The 25335-nt window shown below is 50.5% G+C and overlaps 1 pseudogene; it reads right to left on the bottom strand.

The window, feature by feature from the left end:
* Positions 1-17306: 17306 nt before the first annotated feature.
* On the bottom strand, positions 17307-18792 carry LOC123048199 (putative disease resistance RPP13-like protein 1; annotated as a pseudogene).
* Positions 18793-25335: the final 6543 nt, after the last annotated feature.

Below are 25335 nucleotides of genomic sequence, written 5' to 3'. Positions count from 1 at the left end.
GGGCAAAAAAGGGATGAAGGGCCCAATTACGAGTTGATGTTGGACTTGCAATTGGGTAAAATACGTCGGGCCGAATTGCAAGTCAAGGGTGGACTTACAACTAGGGCAAAAAAGGATGAAGGGCCCAGTTATGAGTCGATGTTGGACTTGCAATTGAGTGGCCGAATTGCAAGTCAAGGGTGGACTTACAACTAGGGCCAAAAAAGGATGAAGAGCCCAGTTGCATGTTAACAGAGGACTTGCAACTAGGTTGAAAAAAGGCCCGGGCCTAGTTACAAGTCGTTGGTTGGCTTGCAGCTGCTGTAAAGAAAAGGATCAAGAGCCCAGTTTGAGCTGATGGTTGTCTTGTAATTGGGATAAAAAAGGGGCGGGCCTAGTTGCGAGTCGATGATTCACTTGAGATTGCGACAAAAAAAGTCAACACCTAGTTGCGAGTCAAGAGTGGACTTGCAACTAGGGCAAAAAGGATCAAGGGTCCAGTTGCATGTCAGTGGAGAACTTGCAAATGGGACGAAAGAAGGCTCGAGCCCAGTTGCAAGTAGTTGGCTGAGTTGCAACCACGGAAAAGAAAAGGATCGAGAGCCCATCTTTGAGTCAATGGTTAAAATAGGAGCGGGCCCAGTTGCGAGTCGATGTTAACTTGCAAACTGGGACCCAAAACAATCAACACCTAGTTACGAGTCAATGGTGGACTTGCAACTGAGGAAAAAAAATCAGACCTAGTTGCACGTTAAGGTGGACTTGCAACTAATGCAAAAAAAAGACTCGAACCTAATTATAAAATAAAAGAAACATCAAACCGGTTGCGAGTGAAAGGTGGACTTGTAACTGGATGAAAGGATCGATATAGTTGACTAGAGGGGGGGGGTGAATAGGGAACTAACATTTTTTAGCTTTTCTTTACCAATTTAAACTTTGCATCAAAGTAGGTTGTCTAGATGTGCAACTAGGTGAGCAACCTATATGATGTAACAACAACAAGCACACAAGCAAGCAAGAGATCCAACGAAATATAAGCTTGCACAAGTAGAGGTACGAGATAACCAAGAGTGGAGCCGGTGAAGACGAGGATGTGTTACAGAAGTTCCTTCCTTTTGAGGGGAAGTACGTCTCCGTTGGAGCGGTGTGGAGGCACAATGCACCCCAAGAAGCCACTAGGGCCACCGTATTCTCCTCACGCCCTCACACAATGCGAGATGCCGTGATTCCACTATTGGTGCCCTTGAAGGCGACGACCGGACCTTTACAAACAAGGTTGGGGCAATCTCCACAACTTAATTGGAGGCTCCCAACGACACCACGAAGCTTCACCACAATGGAATATGGCTCCGCAGTGACCTCAACCGTCTAGGGTGCTCAAACACCCAAGAGTAACAAGATTCGCAAGGGATTAGTGGGGGGAATCAAATTTCTCTTGGTGGAAGTGCAGACCGGTGCCTCCTCAACCAATCCCTAGAAAATCAACAAGTTTGATTGGCTAGGGAGAGGGATCGGGCAAAAATGGAGCTTAGAGCAACAATGGAGCTTGGGAGTGGAAGATGTGGTCAACTTGGAGAAGAAGACTCCCCTTTTATAGTGAAAGAACAAATCCAACCGTTATCCACTAACTCAGCCCGCGACGAGCGGTACTACCACACGATACAAGCGGTACTACCGCAAGGGCCCGTGGTACTACCGCGAGGCACCACGGTACTACCGCTGGCGCGGCAGGACCTAAGACTAGTCCTGATGTGATAAGGCATAGAGCGGTAGAACCGCTGGCGCGGTACTACCGCGCCCCCTTGCGGTACTACCACAAGGCAGGAATAGTCTAGGCTGGGAAGGCATGGACATATAAAATACATCCGTGGCTACTTCCGCTGAGTTTTGATCTGTGCAAAAATCCGACACGGTACTACTGCAAGCCAGGAGCGGTACTACCGCGTAGGGCGCGGATGTAGAAAATTACATCCGCCCCTACTTCCGCTCGAGCTACTGTGCAGGCCTGAGGCCACGGTACTACCGCGTCCAAGAAGCGGTACTACCGCGAGCACCTGCGGTACTAGCTACCGCGCCCATGGCCGGTACTACCGTAGGGGCCTGCGGTACTACCGCTCTGTGCAGCAGTACTACCGCATGCCCTAGTTCAGCAACACTAGGAGTCCTTCATTTTGCAAAGATACAGAGAAACGGAGGATGCTCCAAAGAGCCAAAGGAAAGGTGGTGCAGAAAGGAACAGACGTGTACGTGATGATTCCACCCAAACCTTTCCAACGCGGACCCCCTCTTAATAGTACGGCTTTCCTACGACTCAAATCCACCGAAAAGAAACGTAGAGAAACGCCGTCTTCAATGAGCTTCGAGGGGCACCAAATCGTCTTGTGCTTAGGCATGATATATCTGAAATGCTCAGTGCACACGATTAGTCCGCAAAAGCATTGTCATCAATCACCAAAACTACTAAGGGATAAATATGCCCTTACAATCTCCCCCTTTTTGGTGGATTGATGACAATACGGGATTTGCACATAGAGATATAAAATGAAGCATAGGCAAATGCAACATCTATAAAATATAGACGAGCTCCCCCTAGACGTGTGCACTCTCGAGAAATGCTTTGGACTGCACGGCACACATACTAGGATCAACACTCCCCCTATATTTTATAGATGAGGCATATCTTGCAATAAAATAACTAATACTAAGCAAGGAGACAAGATAATAAACATGAGCATAGAGTAACTGGCACAAGATAGCATAAGCTCACGGGCTACTAAGCATGAAAGACAAAAAGATACGCTAGAGTGCATATGTCTTACACCATATGATAAGGAAATACGACTCACGAGGACAAGCCAAACCAAAGCAAATGAGGTCCAACAAAACGAAAGCAAAGCGACAAAGTGAGACAACACGACACAACACGACACACGACTCGCAAATCCTACTCTCTCTCCCCCTTTGGCATCGAGACACCAAAAAGGCAGAGAGGACACCTACGACACAGGTGGTAGCCCAAGCTGAAGCGATCACTCGTCACGCTCCTCGTCGGACTCGGCAGCGGGGATGGGCTCCTCCTCAGATTCAGTCCACTGATAGCCCTACTTCGCCATCCATTCTGCCTCTGGGGTGATGTGCTTCTCGGACCCGCTGGATATCTCCTCGCCAAACGTCCTCAAGATCCTCTTGTCGCGGCGGCGACTCTCCTTGGAAGCAACATGGGTCCTGTACTGCCCCTTGGCTTGCATGCAGAACAAGGCCTTCATCTTGGCCTTCAGCTTCTTATCCCATGAGGGCTCAGTAGAGGGAGGAGCATACCCAGCAGAGCTGTCCTCATCCGCTTCCTCCTCCTCAATCTCATCCTCATCCACGTCCATCTGAGCAGCCTCTGCCTCAGCACGGGTAGTGGTGTTAGCCCACTGAGGCTTGATGCGGAGCTTGATGGGCTCATGACGAATCCAGCCGGGGGCAGCAAACTCATCTTGGGGATAGAGCTTCTCCCAAGTCCTCGAGATCAAGTGAAACAGGTAAGGTCCATAGATTGGTACCTTACGGTTGAACACCGCAAACTGTAGCTCACACCACATGATATGTGAGACATCAAGTGGTTGCGTCTGAGCACGACGCGCCTCCTCACAGATGAGCATCATATCCATGAGATAGTCATGCACCTTGTCCTTGTCACCAATGCGCGGAAAGAGGGAGTTGTGGAAGATCCGATGCGTGATGTCAAGGAATGAGTTCAGCACCCACGCCTTCTTGCCACTGGGAAGCTTCTTCTCAACATAGTAGGGTTGAAGCTTGTTCTTGCTGGCTGACTCGGGGTTGGCATGAGGGCGAACACCAACGGGCTTGTTGAGCCCCTCATCACGAACCAGTAGCAAATCCATGAACTCCTTCCACTTAGCAGTCATCTGTTGTCCATTGGTCATCCATGTCATGGTCCGTTCCTCATCAGTATGGAAGTGGACCGAAGCAAAGAACCGAGCCATAATCTCAGGGTCAAAGTCCAGGTGGAAAGTGATCAAGTCCTCAATGCCAAACTGCTCCATGCTACCTCTTGAGCATGCGTTGGTTTTCCCTTGAAGAGGAAAGGGTGATGCCACAAAGTAGCGTAAGTATTTCCCTCCGTTTTTGAGAACCAAGGTATCAATCCAGTAGGAGACAACACGCAAATCCCTCGTACCTGCACAAACAATCAAGAACCTTGCAACCAACGTGATAAAGGGGTTGTCAATCCCTTCACGGCCACTTGCAAAAGTGAGATCTGATAAAGATAATAAGATAAATATTTTTGGTATTTTTGTTGTATAGATTGGAAAGTAAAGATTGCAAAATAAACGATGATAAAAATAGCTAATTGAAAGGAAATTAATATGATAGAAAATAGACCCGGGGGCCATAGGTTTCACTAGTGGCTTCTCTCAAGATAGCATGTATTACGGTGGGAGAACAAATTACTGCCGAGCAATTTATAGAAAAGCACATAGTTATGAGAATATCTAGGCATGATCATGTATATAGGCATCACGTCCGTGACAAGTAGACCGAAACGATTCTGCATCTACTACTATTACTCCACACATCGACCGCTATCCAGCATGCATCTAGAGTATTAAGTTCATAAGAACAGAGTAACGCTTTAGGCAAGATGACATGAGGTAGAGGGATAAACTCAAGCAATATGATATAAACCCCATATTTTTATCCTCGATGGCAACAATACAACACGTGCCTTGCTGCCCCTGCTGTCACTGGGAAAGGACACCGCAAGATTGAACCCAAAGCTAAGCACTTCTCCCATTGCAAGAAAGATCAATCTAGTAGGCCAAACCAAACTGATAATTCGAAGAGACTTGCAAAGATATCAAATCATGCATATAAGAATTCAGAGAAGAATCAAATATTGTTCATAGATAATCTTGATCATAAACCCACAATTCATCGGATCTCGACAAACACACCGTAAAAAGAGTTACATCGAATAGATCTCCAAGAGAATCGAGGAGAACTTTGTATTGAGATCCAAAGAGAGAGAAGAAGCCATCTAGCTAATAACTATGGACCCGAAGGTCTGTGGTAAACTACTCACACATCATCGTAGAGGCTATGGTGTTGATGTAGAAGCCCCCCGTGATCGATTCCCCCTCCGGCAGAGCACCGAAAAAGGCCCGAAGATGGGATCTCACGGGTACAGAAGGTTGCGGCGGTGGAAATAGGGTTTCGTGGTGATCTTGACGGACTTGGAGTCCTGTCCTGACTTCTTATACTTGTTTGGGCACTTGTTGGCCCAATGTTCAACCGAACCACAAATAAAGCAGCCCTCGTCCTTCTTGTTCTTCCTGCAGGTCTTCTTACCCTTCTTCTTAAAGTCGGTATTGTGTTGGACACCGTTCTTTCCCTTGGGCTTGTGGGAGTTGAAGTTCTTCTGGTTCACCATGTTGGCGACAGAAGTCCCTTCGGCCCCTTTTCCGTGCGAGTCCTTTGCCCTTGAATTCTGCTCAACACTCAGATGGCCAATGACATCCTCCACAGAGAATTCACGCCTCTGATGTTTCAGAGTGGTGGCAAAGTTCCTCCAGGAATTAGGGAGCTTAGCGATTATGCAGCCCGCGACAAACTTGCCCGGTAACTCGCACTTAAGAAGTTCAAGCTCCTTAACAATGCATATTATCTCATGAGCCTGCTCCAACACAGGATGGTTTTCAACCACCTTGTAATCATGGAACTGCTCTATAATATACATCTCGCTTCCGCCATCGGCTGCCCCGAACTTAGATTCGAGCGCCTCCCACAAGTCCTTGGCGACATGCACATGTAAATATGCGTCGACCAGTTTGTCTCCGATCACGCTAAGAACTGCTCCGAGAAACATAACGGTAGCCTCCTTGAACGCCTTCTCCTGTTTAGGAGCAATCGTTCCCGTGGAGACACCGGTGACCCAGAACACGTTCATAGCCGTGAGCCATAACGTGGTCTTAGTCTGCCAACGCTTAAAGTATGTACCGGTAAACTTATCCGGTTTCAGTGCAGCGGCAAAGCCACTTGCCGAAAAATTCCTACACAGAATAGGTTTTTGGATTGTTGAGTAAATAGGCAATTTCTCAATTAAATTAATCCACGAGTAAATCACTAGCATGGCATTGACACATATAATCGCATACTGATATTCAGTCAAACTAGCACATACTACGCTAATTGCAGAAAGATCTACGTATAACGCTAGCATGGCTAAAACAAAAAACAGTAGGAGCGGGATAAACGAGTTATACCCTTCAGTAGGCCATGCAGAGGCCGCGGCTTTGGTAGCAGCAGCGGCGTCCTCGGCGGCCTTCTTGTCAGCTTCAGCTTTCTCCGTACGACCTGCTCTCCCGTCAACCCACGTGAGCTCGGCTCGGCTCAATCCCGCAACCCGCGGCGCGGCGGGCGGCGGAGGAGGAGGAGTGCGCGAGGGCCTCTTCTCTTCTCAAGCTCCAATAGCATGTAGAACAGAACCCTTATAAGGAGGTCCAACTCCTCTTCCACTTCTAGGGTGGGACTAAACTTCCCACTATACCTAGTGCCATATAACCCACATGGGCCCTTAGTGATTTTTCAGAAATTGCTACATGGGCCTAGAGCCCATCTCAAATTTCAGCACCTTGCAGCCCGCGCGCCTGCACCTTCCGCCGGCATTCTGCTCTCACTTGTGTTTCTCTTATCGGGGATCAATCCTCTGCTGGGTGGAGCTGCTCGGTGGCATGGTGGTGTGTGATCTGGGCAAAGAGTGCAGCAACTCGGACAGCCCGGAGCTCCGTTTCGTCGCGTTGCCCGCAGATTGTCCATCCTACGATACCAGCAGCCCCTGGAATCGGTACCACCTCTGCCCCGAGAAGTTCCGTTCCATGGCATGTGTTGGCGACACCATCAAGCTCGTCCGCATGGATGGCAATGTTGAACAAGTGCCGGGCAAAGGCTTTGATCTCACCGTCTATACTCTCTCGCCTGACCTGTCAGACTGGAAAATAAGCAGCAAGTACAATGTTGAGAACATATGGGAGAATGTGTCCTACCATTCTACCGGCATGGCAATGATTGCTCCGTCGTTCCCTATCCTGAGCACTCATGAAGACGGCGTCATCTACCTAGTCTTCACCGAACTGATCAGGGTGGCCGATGATACACTACAGCGCCCGGGCAGGTCCAAACTACGCCAGTATTTGGTTCGTGTGGACATGGAGAGCAACAAGGTCCAGTTCTATCCACAGATTAAAAAGTGTACTATTGATCCCCATATCTTGGGCAGTGATTTCAGTGCGTACCAAAAGCTAGTGTTTACATGATCACCGGCTACGTATTACTATCACCACTAAGCATAGTTCCATTTGCATCCTACCTACTGTCATTTTATTTATGTTCAGTATTACTAAACATGATTGATGGACATACAGGGTTATCATTAGCTTTGCGCCTTCGCATCTCCACTTTAAGCAGATTTGATGATGCGGGCGTTCAATGGCTATAGCTGCATACTTAGTTTCTGAACTCGGAATTTGTATGAGCCAAGTCCATTTATAGATGCTCATAGCAGATGAAGCATAATTTCACACTAGAGCTGAACACTAACTAATGTATGAATGAAAGATGTCAAAAGTAAAAAAATGTACCACTAAGCATAGTTTCAATTGCATACTACCTACTGTCATTTTATTTATGTTCATTTCATTTGCACACCCTTGATACATTGCTGTTTTAACAATTTTATTAATTCAGAGCAACTTGGCCTTGGACATTGCGTTGGCGGTGCCCAATTAATTTATATATGGATAACACATTTATATGAATAGGAAATGGCAAATATTGGTAGTTTAAACCACAAATCAGACTTCCCGCAAAAAAAAAGCACAAGTCAGACAGGTCGCTGCAGATCTACTCTGCTCATTCTTTCTCCTTTTTGAAATTATTTTGCGGTAATTCTAGGCTGACCTATGGTCACAATAAAAGTATTATATAAAATAGACATGTCAATTTTATTTTGCCGAGAGATATAGAAGCAGGTGAGTTGGGTGCACGTGGAAAGAGGATGAAGCTTTGAGTCTTCTTTTGAGCACGTACAACCATAGGCATACGTTACTTGTATTAATATGAGTAAGGAATATTGCAAATACGCATAGAAGTAGAGAAACCTGAGAAGGATACAAGCAATGACACTATCGAATAGTAACAACACAGTAGCCAAGACCCATAGAAAACAGAAAACACAAAAGGGTCCTTGGAGGGCTCCATCTTCGTCATGCCCACCAAGCACCCAAGTCCTTCGACGTCGCTGAAGAAGGAGAGCACCGCTGGCCGAACTGAGCCCTTGGATGTACTGAAACACCTTGCCTAGAAGCATTAGTGAACCGCAGCAGCCACGAGATCAGAAGAACTGGATCTTGATCGATTAAAAATATCGGCCAAAGGCTTCGGACTTGCTTCCCAAGCCTCTTCAGCGCTGGATTTGTGGATGAAGCCAAACCACCGCAAAGAGGCGGCAATATTTTTCTGCCTCATCGTCTAGCCTGCAATAATGATTGCCGATGTCCTTCCCCAGTGGCTTGCCGTCGCAACCGCAGCATGCCAAATCGTCGGTCAACTGTTGCTAAAAAGTCAAACTCTACATGCCATTTGTAGTGTCGGCTAAGCCTTCGACGAGATAGAGCGAGGGTCGAGAGACCCTTATTTCAAGCACAACATCTTACTCCTTACAGGTCCTGGTGTCAGCACCAGAAAAGCCCAAAGCCGACACGACGATGCATCCCAACATATCGACGTGCCAAACCTACATCCAAGGTTTGGAGGCGATGGAAACCATTGGCTTGACTAGCGGAAGGATGAGAAGCACATAGTCTCATTCTACAAATTCCAGAGAGAAGGGTCCCGAGGCGGTTGCTCGTGAATTATTGAGAACTTGGTGACATATCATGTGGAAATTTGATCCGATACAGCCATGTTTTAGTAGAACAGTAGATGTGAGCCGCTATTGTATTCCATTGCCATAGGCTGTTACATATGCAGAGAGAGAGTAGCCCAGAGACTCGGTACATACTTGTGTCACAATACACGTGACAACCACCCCCCCCCCCCCCCCCCCCCCCCCGCGGCAGTCCGAACGTCGCCCGGTAAGACGTTCAGGCTAGCTGATGGCAGCCCCTTGGTGAATGTAGAATATGAAGTATAGGTTGTGCAAACACAATGCATTGATCGATGCACCACACACGTATATATCAGTGCAGAGGGGGGCCATCAAACTCAACTATACAGAGTAAACAGGAGGTGGGCCCAATACACAATATACACGTACACAATATACTCAACACCCCCCGCAGTCGAAGCGGCGCCAGTGATGCAGAGACTGGAACAAAACTCCTCGAAGGTGGATGTCGGCAGTCCCTTCGTCATCACATCGGCGAACTGTTGTGCAGTCGGAACATGGAGGACCCGAATACATCCAAGGGCCACCTGCTCGCGCACAAAGTGAATGTCCAGCTCAATGTGCTTAGTCCGGCGATGATGAACGGGGTTGGCAGAGAGGTACACCGCAGAGACGTTGTCGTAGTAGACAACTGTAGCCTGGGAGACATCGTGATGCAGCTCCTAAAGTAACTGTCGTAGCCAGGTGCACTCGGCAATAGCGTTAGCCACAGCTCGGTACTCAACCTCCGCGCTGGAGCGCGATACCGTGGGTTGTCGCTTGGACGACCACGAGACGAGTGAAGGACCGAGGTAAACGCAATAGCCAGAGGTGGACCGACGGGTGTCGGGGCAGCCAGCCCAGTCCGCATCGGAGTAGGCCACCATCTCCAGAGAAGTGTGGACGCTGTGAGGGTGAGCCCAAGAGTCATCGTGCCGCGAATGTAACGGAGGATCCGCTTCACGAGAGTCCAATGGGAGTCATGAGGGGTGTGCATGTGGAGACACACCTGCTGAACAGCATACTGTAGATCCGGTCGGGTGAGAGTCAGATACTGAAGTGCACCGACAATGGACCGGTAGAAGGGAGCATCCGACGCTGGCGAGCCCTCAAGAGCAGAAACCTTGGCCTTCGTGTCAACAGGAGTAGCAACAGGGTGACAGTTGAGCATGCACGCTCAAGGAGCTCGTGCGCATACTTCTGTTGATGAAGAAAGAAGCCATCCGGTTGCCGAACAACCTCAATGCCAAGGAAATAATGTAGAGCACCCAAGTCCTTGGTGGCGAACTCGTCATGCAGCCGGAGAGTAATCTGCTGAAGAAGAGTTGCGGAGGAGGCCGTCAGGATGATGTTGTCGACGTAGAGGAGCAAATATGCACTCGTGTCACCATGGCGGTAGACAAACAGTGAGGCGTCCGAGCGAGTGACGCTGAAGCCCAGTGTCTAAAGAAACCCGGCGATCCACTGGTACCAGGCGCGAGGCGCTTGCTTGAGCCCGTAGAGAGACCGGGACAGCAAACACACATGGCCAGGAAGAGATGCATCGACGAAACCGGTGGGCTGCTCACAATAAACCTGCTCCTCAAGATGGCCGTGGAGGAAGGCGTTGGAGACATCCATCTGATGAACTGGCCAGCCTTGGGACACGGCAAGCTGGAGGACGGTGCGGATCGTGCCCGGTTTGACAACCGGTATAAATGTCTCAGTGAAGTCAACTCCAACGCGCTGTCGAAAACCACAAACCACCCAACGAGCCTTGTAGCACTCAAGTGTACCATCCGAGCGGGTCTTGTGACGAAAGACCCACTTGCCGCTGATGACATTGGCGCGAGGAGGTGGGGAAACCAGTGTCCAGGTGCGGTTCGGTTGGAGAGCGTCCAACTCTTCCTGCATCACGGCAAGCCAGTGAGGATCACGATGGGCGGCGCCAGCGGACGCAGGAATAGGGGACGGCTCCGCGGTGGAGGTGGCGAGGAGGTACTCGTCGCTCGAGTACCGCAGACTCGGACGGTGAACGCCAGTGCGGGCCCGTGTGATGGGGCGAGACGGCAGCGCCGGGACGACCGACGAGGCGGGCGGCGAGACGGTCGGCGAAGCGGCCGGCGACGCAGCTGGCGAAGCAGCCGGCGAGGCGCCCGAGGTGGCCGGTGAAGATACCGGCGACGGGGCGACCGTCGAAGAGGCCAGCGACGCAGCGGCTGCCAGCAAAGATGCCGGCGAGGCGGCGGCCGGCGAGGCGGGCTATCCCGAGGCCCCTGACGGAGTCGGCGAGGGCGGTGTGGGGGCGTGAGGCAGAGCTCGTCCCGCGGTGCGAGGACCGCCGAAGCCCGGAGGCGGTCCAAGAACCGAGCAGGGCCATCCACCTGACGGGGTCGCTGGAGGGCCGCCGGTTGCCGGCGGTGACGGGGCGACGGAAGGTACCTCTTGAAATGGAAACACCTTCTCATCAAAGTAAACGTGCCGGGAGGTGAATACACGATGTGAGACGGGATCGTAGCAGCGGTATCCTTTGGTGTTCGGTAGGTAGCCGAGGAAGATGCAACCGACGAAGCGAGGTGCAAGCTTATGAGGCGCCGTGGCGGCGATGCTAAGACAGCAGAGACAACCAAAGATGTGAAGGCCATCATAAGATGGGGGCGCACCAAGGAGGAGATGGTGAGGGGCATAGTTCAAGTGTGGGCGACACGGACGGATGTTGATGAGGAGGGTGGCGGTGGCGAGAGCGTCCGGCCAAAACCCCGGAGGCACGTTAGAGTGAAAGAGCAGCATGCGGACGCAGTCGTTAAGAGTGCGAAGGATACGCTCAGCACGGCCATTTTGTTGGGACGTGTAGGGACAAGTGAGGCGGAAGATAGTGCCGTGAGAGGCTAGAAGGTTACGAACAGTGACGTTGTCAAACACCTTTCCGTTGTCAGTTTGTAATGCAAGGATAGGACGACCTAACTGTGTGGTGACATAGGAATAAAAGGCGGTGAGTGTGGAAAGGGCGTCGGACATGCGACAAAGAGGAAATGTCCACACATAATGAGAGAAATCATCTAAGATCACCAAATAGTATAGGTAGCCCGTGTTGCTCGTAACCGGGGATGTCCAAACATCACTATGCAATAACTGAAATGGAAAAGTGGAAATAGTGGTAGAGGCGCTAAAGGGAAGACCAACGTGCTTGCCAATACGACAAGCCTCACAAGTATGGTCGTCGATCTTATTGCACGAGAATGAAAAACCTGAAGAATTTGACGCAAAGTGGTGGGGTTCGGGTGTCCCAAACAAGCATGCCAAAGGTCGACACCTGCGGCGGGGGCGACTTGGGTGGTGTAGGCGGTGGCGGAGGAGTGCACCGGATAGTGCTCGTCAGGACTATCACAACGGTGAAGGACCATCCGAGTACGGGCATCCTTCACAGAAAAACCGACAAATTCAACGGTAATGGGATTCTCACGAGCAAGACGACGAACAGAGACAAGGTTCGTAACTAAATCAGGAGAAACAAGAACATTAGTCATGGTGACAGGCATATATGTGGAAGGAAACGAAGTACGACCAACATGTGTGATAGGTAGAGAGGAACTGTTACCAACGGTGATGCGAGTAGGAGTATGAACCGGAGTGAAGGAGGTTAGGGTACCGGGATGAGATGTCATGTGGGCGATGGCGCCCGAGTCCATGTACCAAGCGCCGCCAGTGCCGAAGTTGTTCGGTGATGGGGCCGAGTGCAGGACAGCCAAAGGAGTAGGGCCCCATGGCCGGGAGACCGGCAGCGAGGCGAAGCCAGCGTAGGGTTGAACCGGGGCGAGCGGAGCATGGCCGTCGGCCATCGGCGGGGCGGGCAGAGCCGCGGAGCCGGCACCGGTCGGCTGCTACAGCTCGTCGAAGTAGGCCGGATGGCCCGCCGGAAAAGCTGCGGCGTGGTGTAGCCGCCGAGGGGCTGAACCGGGGCGGGCGGAGCGTGGCCGCCGGCCATTGGTGGGGCCGGCTGCATGTGGGTGAAGGGGGACGACGCGCCCGCGTACATGGGGCCGAAGGGAGACGACGCAGCAGAAGACATTGCAGCGGCGACGGCGGTGGCTGGGGTAGGAGGCACGGTGGTGGCCAGGGCGGCGGCGGCGGCTGGAGTGGGCGCGACGGTGGCCTGGGTAGTGACGGCCAGAGGAGCGGCAGCTGGATGCGGTGGCCCAGTGCGGAGGTGGCGCGGCGGCGGCTATGGACAATAGCGGCAGCGGCAGCTAGAGGGAGAGAGGGCGGAAGCGGGGGTGGGGAAGGGCGGCGACACGGGACAGCAGCGGCGGCTATGGAGAGCGGCGACGGCGGGTAGGGTTAGGGTTGGAAGGAGGAGGTTGCGGAAGCGGGGGAGCAGAGTGCAGCGGTGACCGGCGACGGTGACGGCGGGTCGCGTGGGCACCGGCGGCCGGCGGCGACGGCGGGTCACTGGTCCCCGGCGGAGCTTGTCACCATGGTTTTTCTGACGAGCTCAAGGACGAGAAGATGATGGCGACCACTGCTTTGCTCCTGCTCCTGCTCATAAGCAAGCTAGCCAAGCTAGCACACGAGCTGCTCGTGTGCTAACTTGGCTGGTGCGCTGCTGGCCTGCGAGATGCAGCACGGCCAGCGGCACGCGAGATGCAGCCCAGCCAGCTGCTTGCCGACATGTCGATGCCACCTTTCCTCGGATCCCTGTATGAGCTCGAGCTCCACGATGGAGTCGGTGACGGCGACGGCGCTCCTCTCGCCGGCGTGGACAACGACGACGTGAATTCGACCGAGCCGGCCATAGCTATCCGCGGGAAGACAAGTGGTTGTCGTCGCCGTCCACTCAGGCATGAGGTGCGGGAGGTCCTGTAGACCATCTTCCTTAGTCGGGAGCGACGGGGGCGTCTTCACAACGGGCGCGTCATAGGAGACGACCTGCTTCCCTCCCATCCACATAGGATGTTTGTTGCAATGCCAACGAGAGAGAGGAGGAGGAGAAAGAAGAAGAAGGTTGATGTGGGCCCCACCCGTCATAACGGTCAACAAAACGGTTAAAATAAATAGTGTTGACTTCTCTACCACATCAATTCTGACGGGTGCGTCCCACTTGTCATAAACATGGTTAGATCATCTAAAACGGTCATCAATCATTTTTGGTAGTTTTTAGTCACACAATTAGAAAAAAATATTGGTAGTTTTTGGTCAAGAATTTGAAAGTTGTAGTTTAGTGGAACGACAACCGCAATTGCAGTAGTTTTTTGTCAAATACTCCCCCATCTCCTCTGGTTTATCGATGTCGCCCGTTTGCCTTTTTTATGAACGTCAAACGCTCCCATGCCAAAAAAGTGACCCTTGCGGGAGCCCCCGCAGGTGGTAGCTGGTAACTGTTAGTTTGTTTCTCGAGGGGATGGTAACCATTAGGTAGTTGCTTTGCTACCATAGACCTTTTTCTTCCTCCTCAAGAAAAGTCTCCTTTTTCCTCCAGTCAACGCCGCCGCGGATCCGCCCCACCTTCGATGGCCTTTCGCCTATGGAGGTGCGGAGGATCTCGGCCCCCCACCGGCGGGAGGGACCCCGTTCTCGTTTTTGCTAGGTTGAACGTCTTGATTGGGGCTGTGTGGTGGCGGCGATGTCCCTCGGTAGCAATAATGTCTCCAACATCCTATCCCCATCCTGATCATGCGAATAGCGTTGTCAGAGGATGTTTGGAGGTGTGTCTCCGTCGGATCTCATGGGATTCGATCGGTGCTGGTCTTCGGTGGATCTATTTGGATCCAGTTTTTGTTCGTCTTCGCGTTCATGTGGTTTCAGGTTTGATCTTTCCGGTCTACAACTCCCTTCATCAGCGATGGTTACTGCTCTGGTGAGCTGGTCGTCTGGTCCTTTGGGGCCTTAGCACGACAACTTCCCGACCGTCTACTACAACAAGGTTTGCCCGGCTCCGGTGATGGAGGGGCGATGATGGCGGCGCGCCTTCGGCTCGCTCTAGTGCTTGTAGTCGTCGCTAGGCGGTCCATAGACCTGGTTGTAATCTTTATTACCTCTTGTATTCTTTGTACTGCCATGATTGATGAATAGATTAGTCGTCCTCCTCCCGAGTCGCCCCGGTGCGGCGGCTGGGAGGCCCCCAGATCCCGTCACCCCGACTACCCCTCTCGTCCTCCTCCTCCCTCGCCGCTGCCCGAAGGCGCGGCCAGGCAAAGCCTTGCCGTCGCCGGCGACGGCGGGGACTAGGTGCCCTCCCGCTCGTGAGGAGCTGGAGCGGGCCGACGCCCCTGGGCTGGAGCGTGGCGTGTGGCCGGACGTCACGGCGGGGGCTGGCGGCGCTCCGGCGATCCCATACCCCATGGCAAGCGGCTTCAAGATCTGGGGCGCCACAGTCGCCAGTGACGGCGGCGGCGTGACCAGATCGGCGGTGGCGCGGCCAGATCTGGGCCCAGGCGTGAGCTTGGTCTCCGGGTCATGATCGGCGCGATGGCGAGTGTGATACGTCGACAGCTGGACGGATCTGCGGGATTCCATCCTTGTCTGGTCTTTGACAACTCGGGCAACTCCGGGGGAAACCCTAGATCTCCATGGGATCGAGCGATGGCGATGCTTTTGCGTCGTAGTCCCTCTTCAGGGCATCATTTTCGAGTTTGCTAAGGTTGAAGGGACCAGCGAGGCCGGTGGCGTACGCCCGGTGGCGCAACTGCCGATGAAAATCGCGCCGACTACGGTCATGGCGGACGATGGCGGCATCTTTGATGTCGTTTCCTTGTAGAGGCATCGTCGTTGCAGTTGGCGTCATCAGGCTCGGGATGCTCCGGGGGAAACCCTAGATCTTGGTCTCCCGGATCGGACGATGATGGTGTTCTTAGTATCGCTTTCCCTCATGGGGGCATCATTTTGGAGCAAGTGATGGCTGGAGGTGACAAGAGGAGTGGTGCTTCATCATACACATTCATGGTTTCGGATCTCGATGGCATGGCATCCTGGAGATTAGGCGTCTAATGTGCGATGATGGACTCGCGCAGGAGGTCGACGCCGTCTGGCGTCGTGGTGGCGTCGGCGGCGGCCAGACCGGGCAAGGTACATGCAGCAATACAGCTCTGAAGATGGATTGGTGGCAGGTGGCTGCGGCGGTCTCATACCCGGCAGGTGTCCTTGTTGAGGAGCACGCCGAACTGGTGGGTGCCCATACCCGGCAGGCGTCCTGGTTGGGATCTCAGGTCTTAGATGTTAGGTTTGGCTGCGAGACCTGTTTGGTATTAGGCCCAGACTATCAGCGCTCCTTCATCAACTGGATAGGAGTAGCGACAGATGTTGCTTAGACGGTGGCTTTAGTCTTATTGTTGTATAACTTTGTAAGGTCTTGTGTTAATAATTAATAAAATGGTTGTATGCATCACCCAGATGCAGAGGCCAGGGGTCTTCCTCCTTTTCTGAAAAAATGATTGATGAATAGATTGAAAATTTCTCTCGCAAAAAAAAGTAGTTGCTCTGCTCCCCATTTTTTTGCATATATTTCAGGCCGGGCTGGGGTTTGGATATATTTTTTCCAGGTTTCTAGTGCCCAGCCCAAAACATCCCGGCCCAGGAAAGGATTATTAAGCCTAAGCTAGAGTCCATTTTGTTTCTCGGCTGACAGACATTTCGGCCCAACTTGTTCTGCCATTCACGTAGCCAAACCGTTTCCGTTTTCCCGCGGGCCCAGTGGTCAGTGTCTACCAGCAATGAATCCTTTCCCCCAACCTCAAACCACCATGGCGAGCTGCACCGCCGCCCAGCCATGGTGGACCCATGGTCGTAGCCGGATTCAAGCCAGGCGAGGGAGGCGCCTGGCCAGGTCCACTGCGAGCAGACCGTAGTCTGATCTCATCTGATTTTTGTGGCGTCCACATCCACTTCCACGCCACGGCACAGGAAAAATCAGAGCTCCGCTGCTTTGCTCTTTTATATGCAGCGTTTGCGTTGCTTGATTAGATGGAATGGAACCATGGAGTTTAAACACACGTAGTATTGTTGCTCTTTTATATGCACCGGTATGAGCAAAACACGTATAGATGATGCATAGACCCCTTTCTTGCTAGTTTAATTTCCTGTTTCACTAGTAAGCCATCCTTGCCGAGACTGGCTACAGATAGTGAGGAGAGGACACTTTTGCTGATGTTGATTGTCGAATAAGAGCAGGAGGTGGATTGTTGGATCTGATAAAAGACACAAATTTTCCTTCTGTTCTCCCCTTGTCCATGCTATAAAATACTTGGGGTCTGCCCTTTATTCTGAAATTTATTTAGGACCCCCACTCATAACAAATACTTAATACAAATTTACGGTACATTGATTGAGATCTGTAATTCATTTTGTTCAGTATAATACATGAACACATCTGTTTATAAAAATACAACAAGAGTTACATACATTACACAATCTCAGAAAAAATTTAGATTGGCCCACCCCGTCGCTTCCTCCCTGGCAAGGTACTACTACTTCCTTCATGTGTATCCTGAGCCCGGCTTGTAACAAAATGAACAAATGATTTATGAGGGGGTATCCTTGATTCATATTCAATCAGAGTGAAGTCTCCTTCTGGCCTAACACTAGGATCTGCTAGAAGCTCTCCAAATGTCACACTTGGTGATTCCTCCTTGATTGGAAGATTACTTGTATAACTTGTCATGGTAAGTGGATGCAAAGCAAAGTCCGTTATGTCGACTGGAAGGCCTTGTTTTTTAAGCTTGCTTGGGTGTGCACCATATATGGAGAGGTTTCTTTTAACATGTCTTATCCCCTTACCAAATATGCAACGCCAAAACTGAACAGTGAGGTTCATTCTCAACACATGGGCGAACGTATTTACTGCTACAAGTGAACCTTGCTTACCATATAATTCCTTGGCAAATGCATCTGTTAATTGTACTAGTTGTGGATGTTCTGCAGGGTCTACACTCCCGAATGCTAGGGTCTTAAAAAGATACCTCAACTCATCATAAGGCAAAGCACTTAGGAAAATAGGTTGCACTGATCCAAAACGGGCTAATCTTTTCAGTTTACTTATGATGATGATCTTGCTTCCTCTGCTCATTCTTACGAGAAACAAGTGAAACTTTTTCCAGTCATCGTCACCTATATCAGAAGCAAACTCTATAACTACCAACATCATGTCAAACATGGCCCCTCCATGGTCCAGTGTCGTCAAGAGGTTGTCTCCATTCATGTGCAAAGTAGAGGAGAAGCGTGAGCGAACCCTTTCATCTGCACACACATGAGCAACCAATGTTTTCTTTCCAACTCCAAAACCACCTATGATTGGAAGAACTGTCGGTGCATGATCACCAGGAGGATTGTTGTGCTCCAACAAGAAGCTCAATAGTTTTTGCTTTTCAGCATGCCGGCTGAACATGAAGTTGTTGGTGTAAAGATAAACATCATATGGCCTACGAGACATGCGCTCACATCCACTCAGAAGGACAACAAATTCTGCCATGTTAGCAACAGCAAATTCTAAGCTTTCCAAGGCACCATCTGACTCGAGGTGCATGGCCATGTCATGCTTCTCAATTTTTTTTTCGAGAACGCTTGAAAGGAATGGATGTATACAAGCTGCTGCTTGATGGGTCATCGATGCTAACCTCGTTAGTGTCCGCACTGTCTTGGAGGTTTTGATACCTCAAGGTGTCCAGCACACGGTACCCTTTGTACATGGCCTCCGAGAGCATCTTTAGCTGCAACAACATCCCATAATTTGTTATGTACCGTGCATCTGCCTCCTCGACGATGATGCTGACTCTCATCAGGAGCTGCTGCAATCTCCTCACCACCTTCTCCTCTGATTGTGCATCTCTCAAAGATGAGTAGTACTTGTTCTTCAGGAAGGAGATGAAACGGCTCACTAGTTCACCTGTGACTACAGATATGGTAGCTTCCATGGCAAGCAAGAAGAGCGGCCGATGAGGAGAGCTACTGGTCGATCTCTATGTAGTCTGGACAAATTAACTAGCATCTGTCAAGTCTTGCAGAGTTCCGCACACAATAGAAAAGTCCCCAGACTATTGACTGCGACGAGTTCAAGAGTGAGTGGCAGACGGCTGCTAACATGTATCTTTTATAAACTGCCTGTATTTGTACTATATATTGGTCTAGTACCCCCAAGGAATACACTAGTTGGGCTCCTCGTAAAAACATGTGAGAATGACTAGCCAACTGCCCAAGCGTCATGAAAACATTGACTTGTATTTTTAATAGTCACAGTAGGTACGTCTAAATTAATATTCTTCCACACTAACCTGTTTTTGGCATTTGGAGATGACGGCGTCATTATTTTTTAATGATATTCCTCACGGATGTTTGAATCCAGGTTGAGAAAACAAAGGCTACCATTGTGTACTATATTCTCATACAATAAATATGCATATCATTTATGTTACACAACAGCAAACTTGAAGTTACTTCCTGAGTAATCAATCTTTTGGAAGATATATCTACCAGTTCTTCAAGGCTCAAAACTGTTGCGCCATATGTGTTCTTCATGGCCACGCTTCTGTTGATGGACAAACCTGATTGCTCTCTGCAATGGTAAAGCTTTTGTAATTCTGAATTACTAGTTATTTAAGGATTTACCTGATGATGATTCATAGACCTCTTTCTTCTTAGTTTAATTTATGTTTCATTAGTTGGCCACCTTATTAATACTTAAGATGATGCTATATATGGCCACGCGAACATATCTAATGCTCATGTATCAGAAAATACGACAAGATTTTACATTACACGAGTTCTGCAACAATATTAGATCGGCACTCCCCGTCGCTTACTCCCTAGCATGGCACTAACTTCATGTGTATCCGGGGCATGGCTTGTAACAAAGTGAGCAGCTGAATTATGAGGGGGTATCCTTTGTTAGAGTAGTCATTATGGTATACGACTTCTAGTCCAAGTCAGTTTTGTACCCCTATCCCAAGTCGGTTTGTACCCTCTTATATACTCTTGTATGCCGCACCAAATCATCTATAAGCAACAATTTTATTCAGCTTTCATGGTATCAGATACCGGTCACAGGGTTTAGGGTATGGCTCCGTCAACGCCACCGCCGCCGCCGCCGCCCGGCTACTTCGAGCGCCGGGCCGCACTCATCGCCAAGGCTGCCAACGCCGCGGCCGCTTCTCTCTCGGCCCTCATCATAGCTCCACAAAACTACCCTGCACCCATCCTCGCCGCACCAATATCTCTTGCTGACACAATCTCCGACGTCAGCCCTACATCCACATAGTTCTTGATCTCGCCGCCCACAACTACTACCATTGGAGACATCTCTTCGATCTCCACCTCAGCCGCTGCAACCTGCGCTCGCATTTCGCCGCCAACTGTCTTCCCCGCCCCGACGATCCGCAATGGTTGAAAGACGATCTCGCGATCGTCTAGTGGTTCTACACCTGCATCACCACCGAGACCTTCAACATGCTCGATCACGACGGCGCCACCGCTGCCAACATCTGGCACTCCCTCCGTCAGCTCTTCCAAAGCAACACCGACGCTCGGAAAAACGCTCTCCACACCGAGCTTCGCAATATGGTGCAAGGAGACGCCCCGATGAACCTGTTCTGCCAGCGCGTTAAGACCATTGGTGATGAGCTCCGCGAACTCGGCGATACAGTTAGCGACTCACAGCTAATCAATATCGTCGTCGTCGGCCTCAGCGAAGACTTTGACAAGCAAGCCTCGTTCATACCGATGGTACGGACCCCTCCTACCTTCGCTGAAGTTCGTTCCTTGCTACAACTCGCGGCGGAAACACAAGCTCGCAAGGACTCTCGCCCCAAGGTCTTTCATGCTGCGGCTCGTCCTCCTCTGTCGTCTACACCAGCGCCGCCTTCCAGGCCGGCTCCTGCCGCCGGGCCGTCCGCATCGTCATTTGTTCAACCGCCCCCAGGCTGGCGTCCTAGTCCGAACTACCGCGGCAAAAACCCTATCTACAGGCCGCCGTCGACTCGTTCGGTTCCGCCTACGACATCACCAGCACCGAGTCCTGCACCACCCACCAGTGCTCCATCTGCGGTTGCATGGCGGCCTCCTCATGATCCTTGGACGGGGCTTGTTCAAGCATGGCCCATGCCCTGGTCCGCTCCGTCCACCCTCGGTGCTCCGCCGGCATACTCAGGTGCCTGGCAACCCGGCCTTCGGCCGCCTACTGGTGCTCCCGGGGTTCTCAACCCCCGACAGCCGGCCAATGCCTATCACGCCGCCCCGACGTATGCTCCTTATGGTCATTACAGCACCGACGGCGGCGCCTACTACACACCTCAGCCGGCCCTGCTCCCGACGCCACCCCCACCACAGCCGGCCAATGCCTACTACACTCCCCAGCCGTCCCTACTGCCTTCACCATCGTATCCGCCGGCACTGCTTCCGACGCCACCCTCACCTGCGACGCCGAGCTGGGATCAAGCTGCCTTTCTCCAGGCCATGAATAACTTTGCTGCACAAGGAAACTCGGGTACGGATTGGATCTTTGATTCAGGGGCCTCTAGTCATATGTCTGCATCTAGTAATTGGTTATCTTCTTGCACTAAATCTCCTTTCCCTTCCATTATCCTTGGAGATGGATCATCTATTCCTATATATTGTGTTGGTCAGGCTCAACTTCCCTCTTCCACCAAACCTCTTTTACTTCGCGATGTTCTAGTTGCACCCGCCCTCATTAAAAATCTTATCTCTGTTCGCCAATTTACTTGCGACAATCTAGTTTCGGCTGAATTTGACCCTTTTGGTTTATCTGTGAAGGATTACCTGACCAAGGCCGAGATCGCTCGCTTCAATAGCTCCAGTGATCTTTATTCTCTTAATGGAGTTCCTGCCGCCACCCCTCCAACATCCATGCTGGCCTCCGTCGATCTCTGGCATCGTCGCTTGGGCCATCCCAACCCCGCCGTCTTAGCTTCTATGCTTAGTGAATTTACCATACCATGTAATAGGGACTCTCATAATTCTGTGTTTTGCGAGTCTTGTCAATTAGGCAAACATGTGCGTCTTCCCTTTAGTTCCTCTAGTTCTTGTAGCACTTATCCCTTTGAATTAATACATTGTGATTTATGGACCTCTCCCATTGCAAGTGTTTCGGGTTTTAAATACTACCTTGTTATTCTAGATGATTTCACCCACTTTGTCTGGACTTTTCCTCTACGCAACAAATCCGAGGTCCATTCTCTTTTCCTTAATTTTCAACGCTATGTGTCTGTTCACTTCTTCCTCCCAATTCGCTTTATCCAATGTGACAATGGTCGCGAGTTTGATAACATTAAAAATCGTACTTTCTTCTTACAACATGGCATCCTGCTTAGGTTCTCATGTCCCTACACCTCCCCTCAAAATGGTAAAGCAGAACGCTCTCTTCGCACCCTCAATGATATAGTTCGCACTCTCCTCATTCAATCATCTATGCCTCCCAAGTTTTGGGCTGAAGCCCTACACATGGCCACCTTCCTTCTAAATATTCGACCTTCTAAAACTAAACCCAACACTACTCCCTATTATTCCCTCTTTCTTTCCCACCCCGACTACTCCGCGGTTCGTGTTTTCGGCTGTCTCTGTTTTCCCAATGCCTACGCCACTTCTGCAAATAAATTGTCACCACGCTCTATCCCATGTGCTTTTCTCGGCTTCTCTGACGAGCACAAAGGCTATCGTTGTCTCGACCTTCACACCGGACACGTTCATGTCTCTCGTCATGTCACGTTTGCTGAGCACATTTTTCCTTTCTCACAACGCACTACTACACCATCCAACACCCCTAGCTTCGCAAACACCCCCTCTCCCCGTCCTTTCCAACTATATACTCCCCTACCTGCCGAACACAACTTATCACCACCACCATTAACACCCACCATAGCCAATCCCAACCATACACTCACCCCACCCGAGACGTCCCCAACACCCCCGATCCCTGCTCCCTCCCCAACACCCCCGGCCCCTACTCCCACTCCACCACCCAGCCCTGCTCCCACTCCACCACCCAGCCCTACTCCTTCGTCCGACTCTTCCGCTGCGCCGGACTCACCAGTACCCACCTTACCCCCTCGTGCTATTCCTACAGCAACCCCGATTAATGATCATCGCATGCGTACTAGGGCCAAATCAGGATTTCATCAACCCCAAGACCGCCTAAACCTTCATACCTCCGTATCTCTCACTTCTCTTCCAAAGAATTACAAAACTGCTCTACTTGATCCCAATTGGGCCGCTGCCATGCAAGAAGAATATAATGCTTTACTTCAAAACAACACCTGGCAACTTGTTCCTCGTCCTCCCAATACAAATATTGTTTCTGGCAAATGGATTTTTCGCCAAAAGTTCCACTCCGATGGGAGCCTCTCACGATATAAAGCCAGGTGGGTTTGTCGTGGCTTTTCTCAGCAACAAGGAATTGATTACGAAGAAACCTTCTCTCCTGTTGTTAAACCTAGCACCATTCGCACCGTTCTTAGTGTTGCTGTCTCCTCTTCATGGCCCATTCACCAACTTGATGTTAAAAATGCTTTCCTCCATGGTTCCCTTCAAGAAACTGTCTACTGCCAGCAACCTCTGGGTTTTGAAAATCCATCCTTTCCAACTCATGTATGTCTTCAGAAATCTCTCTACGGTCTTAAACAGGCCCCACGAGCTTGGTTTCAACGCTTCTCCTCCTTCATTCAAACAATAGGCTTCACTCCATCTCTCTCCGACACCTCTCTTTTTGTGTATCATCAAACTTCTGACACTGCCTATTTACTTCTCTATGTAGATGATATCATTCTTACCGCCGCCTCTCAAAAGTTCTTAGATCATATTGTCTCTCTTCTTAGATCTGAATTTTCTATGACTGACCTAGGACTCCTTCATCATTTCTTAGGCATTGCTGTTGTTCGAGATTCCTCCAGCCTTTTTCTTTCCCAACGCCAGTATATTCTTGATCTTCTTAATCGTGCTGGTATGCTTGACTGTCAATCATCTCGCACTCCTGTCGATACTAGTTTTAAACTTTCGGCTACCGGTGAACCCTTTTCCGATCCTACTCTCTATCGTAGCCTAACAGGTGCTCTCCAATATCTCACCATTACTCGTCCTGAAATCTCTTTTGCTGTTCAACAAGCATGTCTCTATATGCATGATCCCCGGGTTCCTCACTATAATCATGTTAAACGCATTCTTCAGAATTTAAAAGGAACTCTCAATCATGGTCTCCACCTCAATAATTCTTCTCCAAACTCGCTTACCGCATACTCTGATGCAGACTGGGCTGGTTGTCCTGACACTCGAAGGTCCACTTCCGGTTTTTGTGTTTTTCTTGGTAACAATTTGATTTCTTGGTCTTCGAAAAGACAGGTTACAGTCTCACGTTCGTCGGCCGAGGCTGAGTATCGCGCTGTGGCACATGCCGTTGCAGATACAATCTGGATTTGGCAGTTACTCTCCGAGCTACACAGGCCTATTGAACAGGTCACTATTGTCTACTGTGACAACATATCAACAGTTTACATGACCAGCAATCCAGTTCAACACGGACGCACAAAGCATATTGAGATTGATATTCATTTTGTTCGTGAAAAGGTTGCTCTTGGTCAGGTTCGGGTGCTTCATATTCCCTCTACGGCTCAATTTGCTGACATTTTCACCAAGGCACTGCCTACTAAGCCTTTTCAAGATATCTGTTTCAGTCTCAACGTCGTCGAGCCTGCCGTTGATACTGCGGGGGGGTGTTAGAGTAGTCATTATGGTATACGACTTCTAGTCCAAGTCAGTTTTGTACCCCTACCCCAAGTCGGTTTGTACCCTCTTATATACTCTTGTATGCCGCACCAAATCATCTATAAGCAACAATTTTATTCAGCTTTCATCCTTGATTCCCATGAAATTAGAATGAAGTTATTTGGGTCTAACACTAGGATCTGCTAGAATTTCCCCCAGTCTCACACTTGGTGATTCCTCCTTGATTGGAACATTAACAGTATAACTTGTCATGGTAAGTGAATGTGAAGCAAAGTCCGGAATGTCCACTAGGTGGCCTTGTTCTAAAGCATAGTCGGGTGCACACCATATATGGAGAGGTTTCTTTTAACCATATGTATCCCCTTGTTCAATATGCAACGCCAGAACTGGACATGGAGATTCCTTCTTAACATGTTCGCGAACATATTTGTTTCAACAAGTGTACCTTGAATGCTGTGCAAAACCTTCGCATCGAACCACGCGCGCCGCCTCGCAAGCGCCGCAACGACGAAGAGACTGGGAGATCCTCCCTCCGCCCGCTGGTGGAGGAGTGGCGCAAGGAGTAGGCGCAGAAGTGCGACGCTCTCTCCCGCAGCGCCGGCAGCCGGACTTGGAGCAACTTCGACAGGCTGGAGCGAATCTTCTCGCCCATGCTCAAGCGTCTCCGATCGGCCGTCAATCACCCTCGGCCACCCCTCCGGTGACATGCGCTCGACATCAGGACAAGGTTC

The sequence above is a fragment of the Triticum aestivum genome, chromosome 2D (assembly GCF_018294505.1).
Source record: "Triticum aestivum cultivar Chinese Spring chromosome 2D, IWGSC CS RefSeq v2.1, whole genome shotgun sequence".
Classification (NCBI taxonomy): Eukaryota; Viridiplantae; Streptophyta; class Magnoliopsida; order Poales; family Poaceae; genus Triticum; species Triticum aestivum.
Note: the sequence above shows the minus strand (reverse complement) of the source record. Positions and strands in the feature narration are given on the sequence as shown.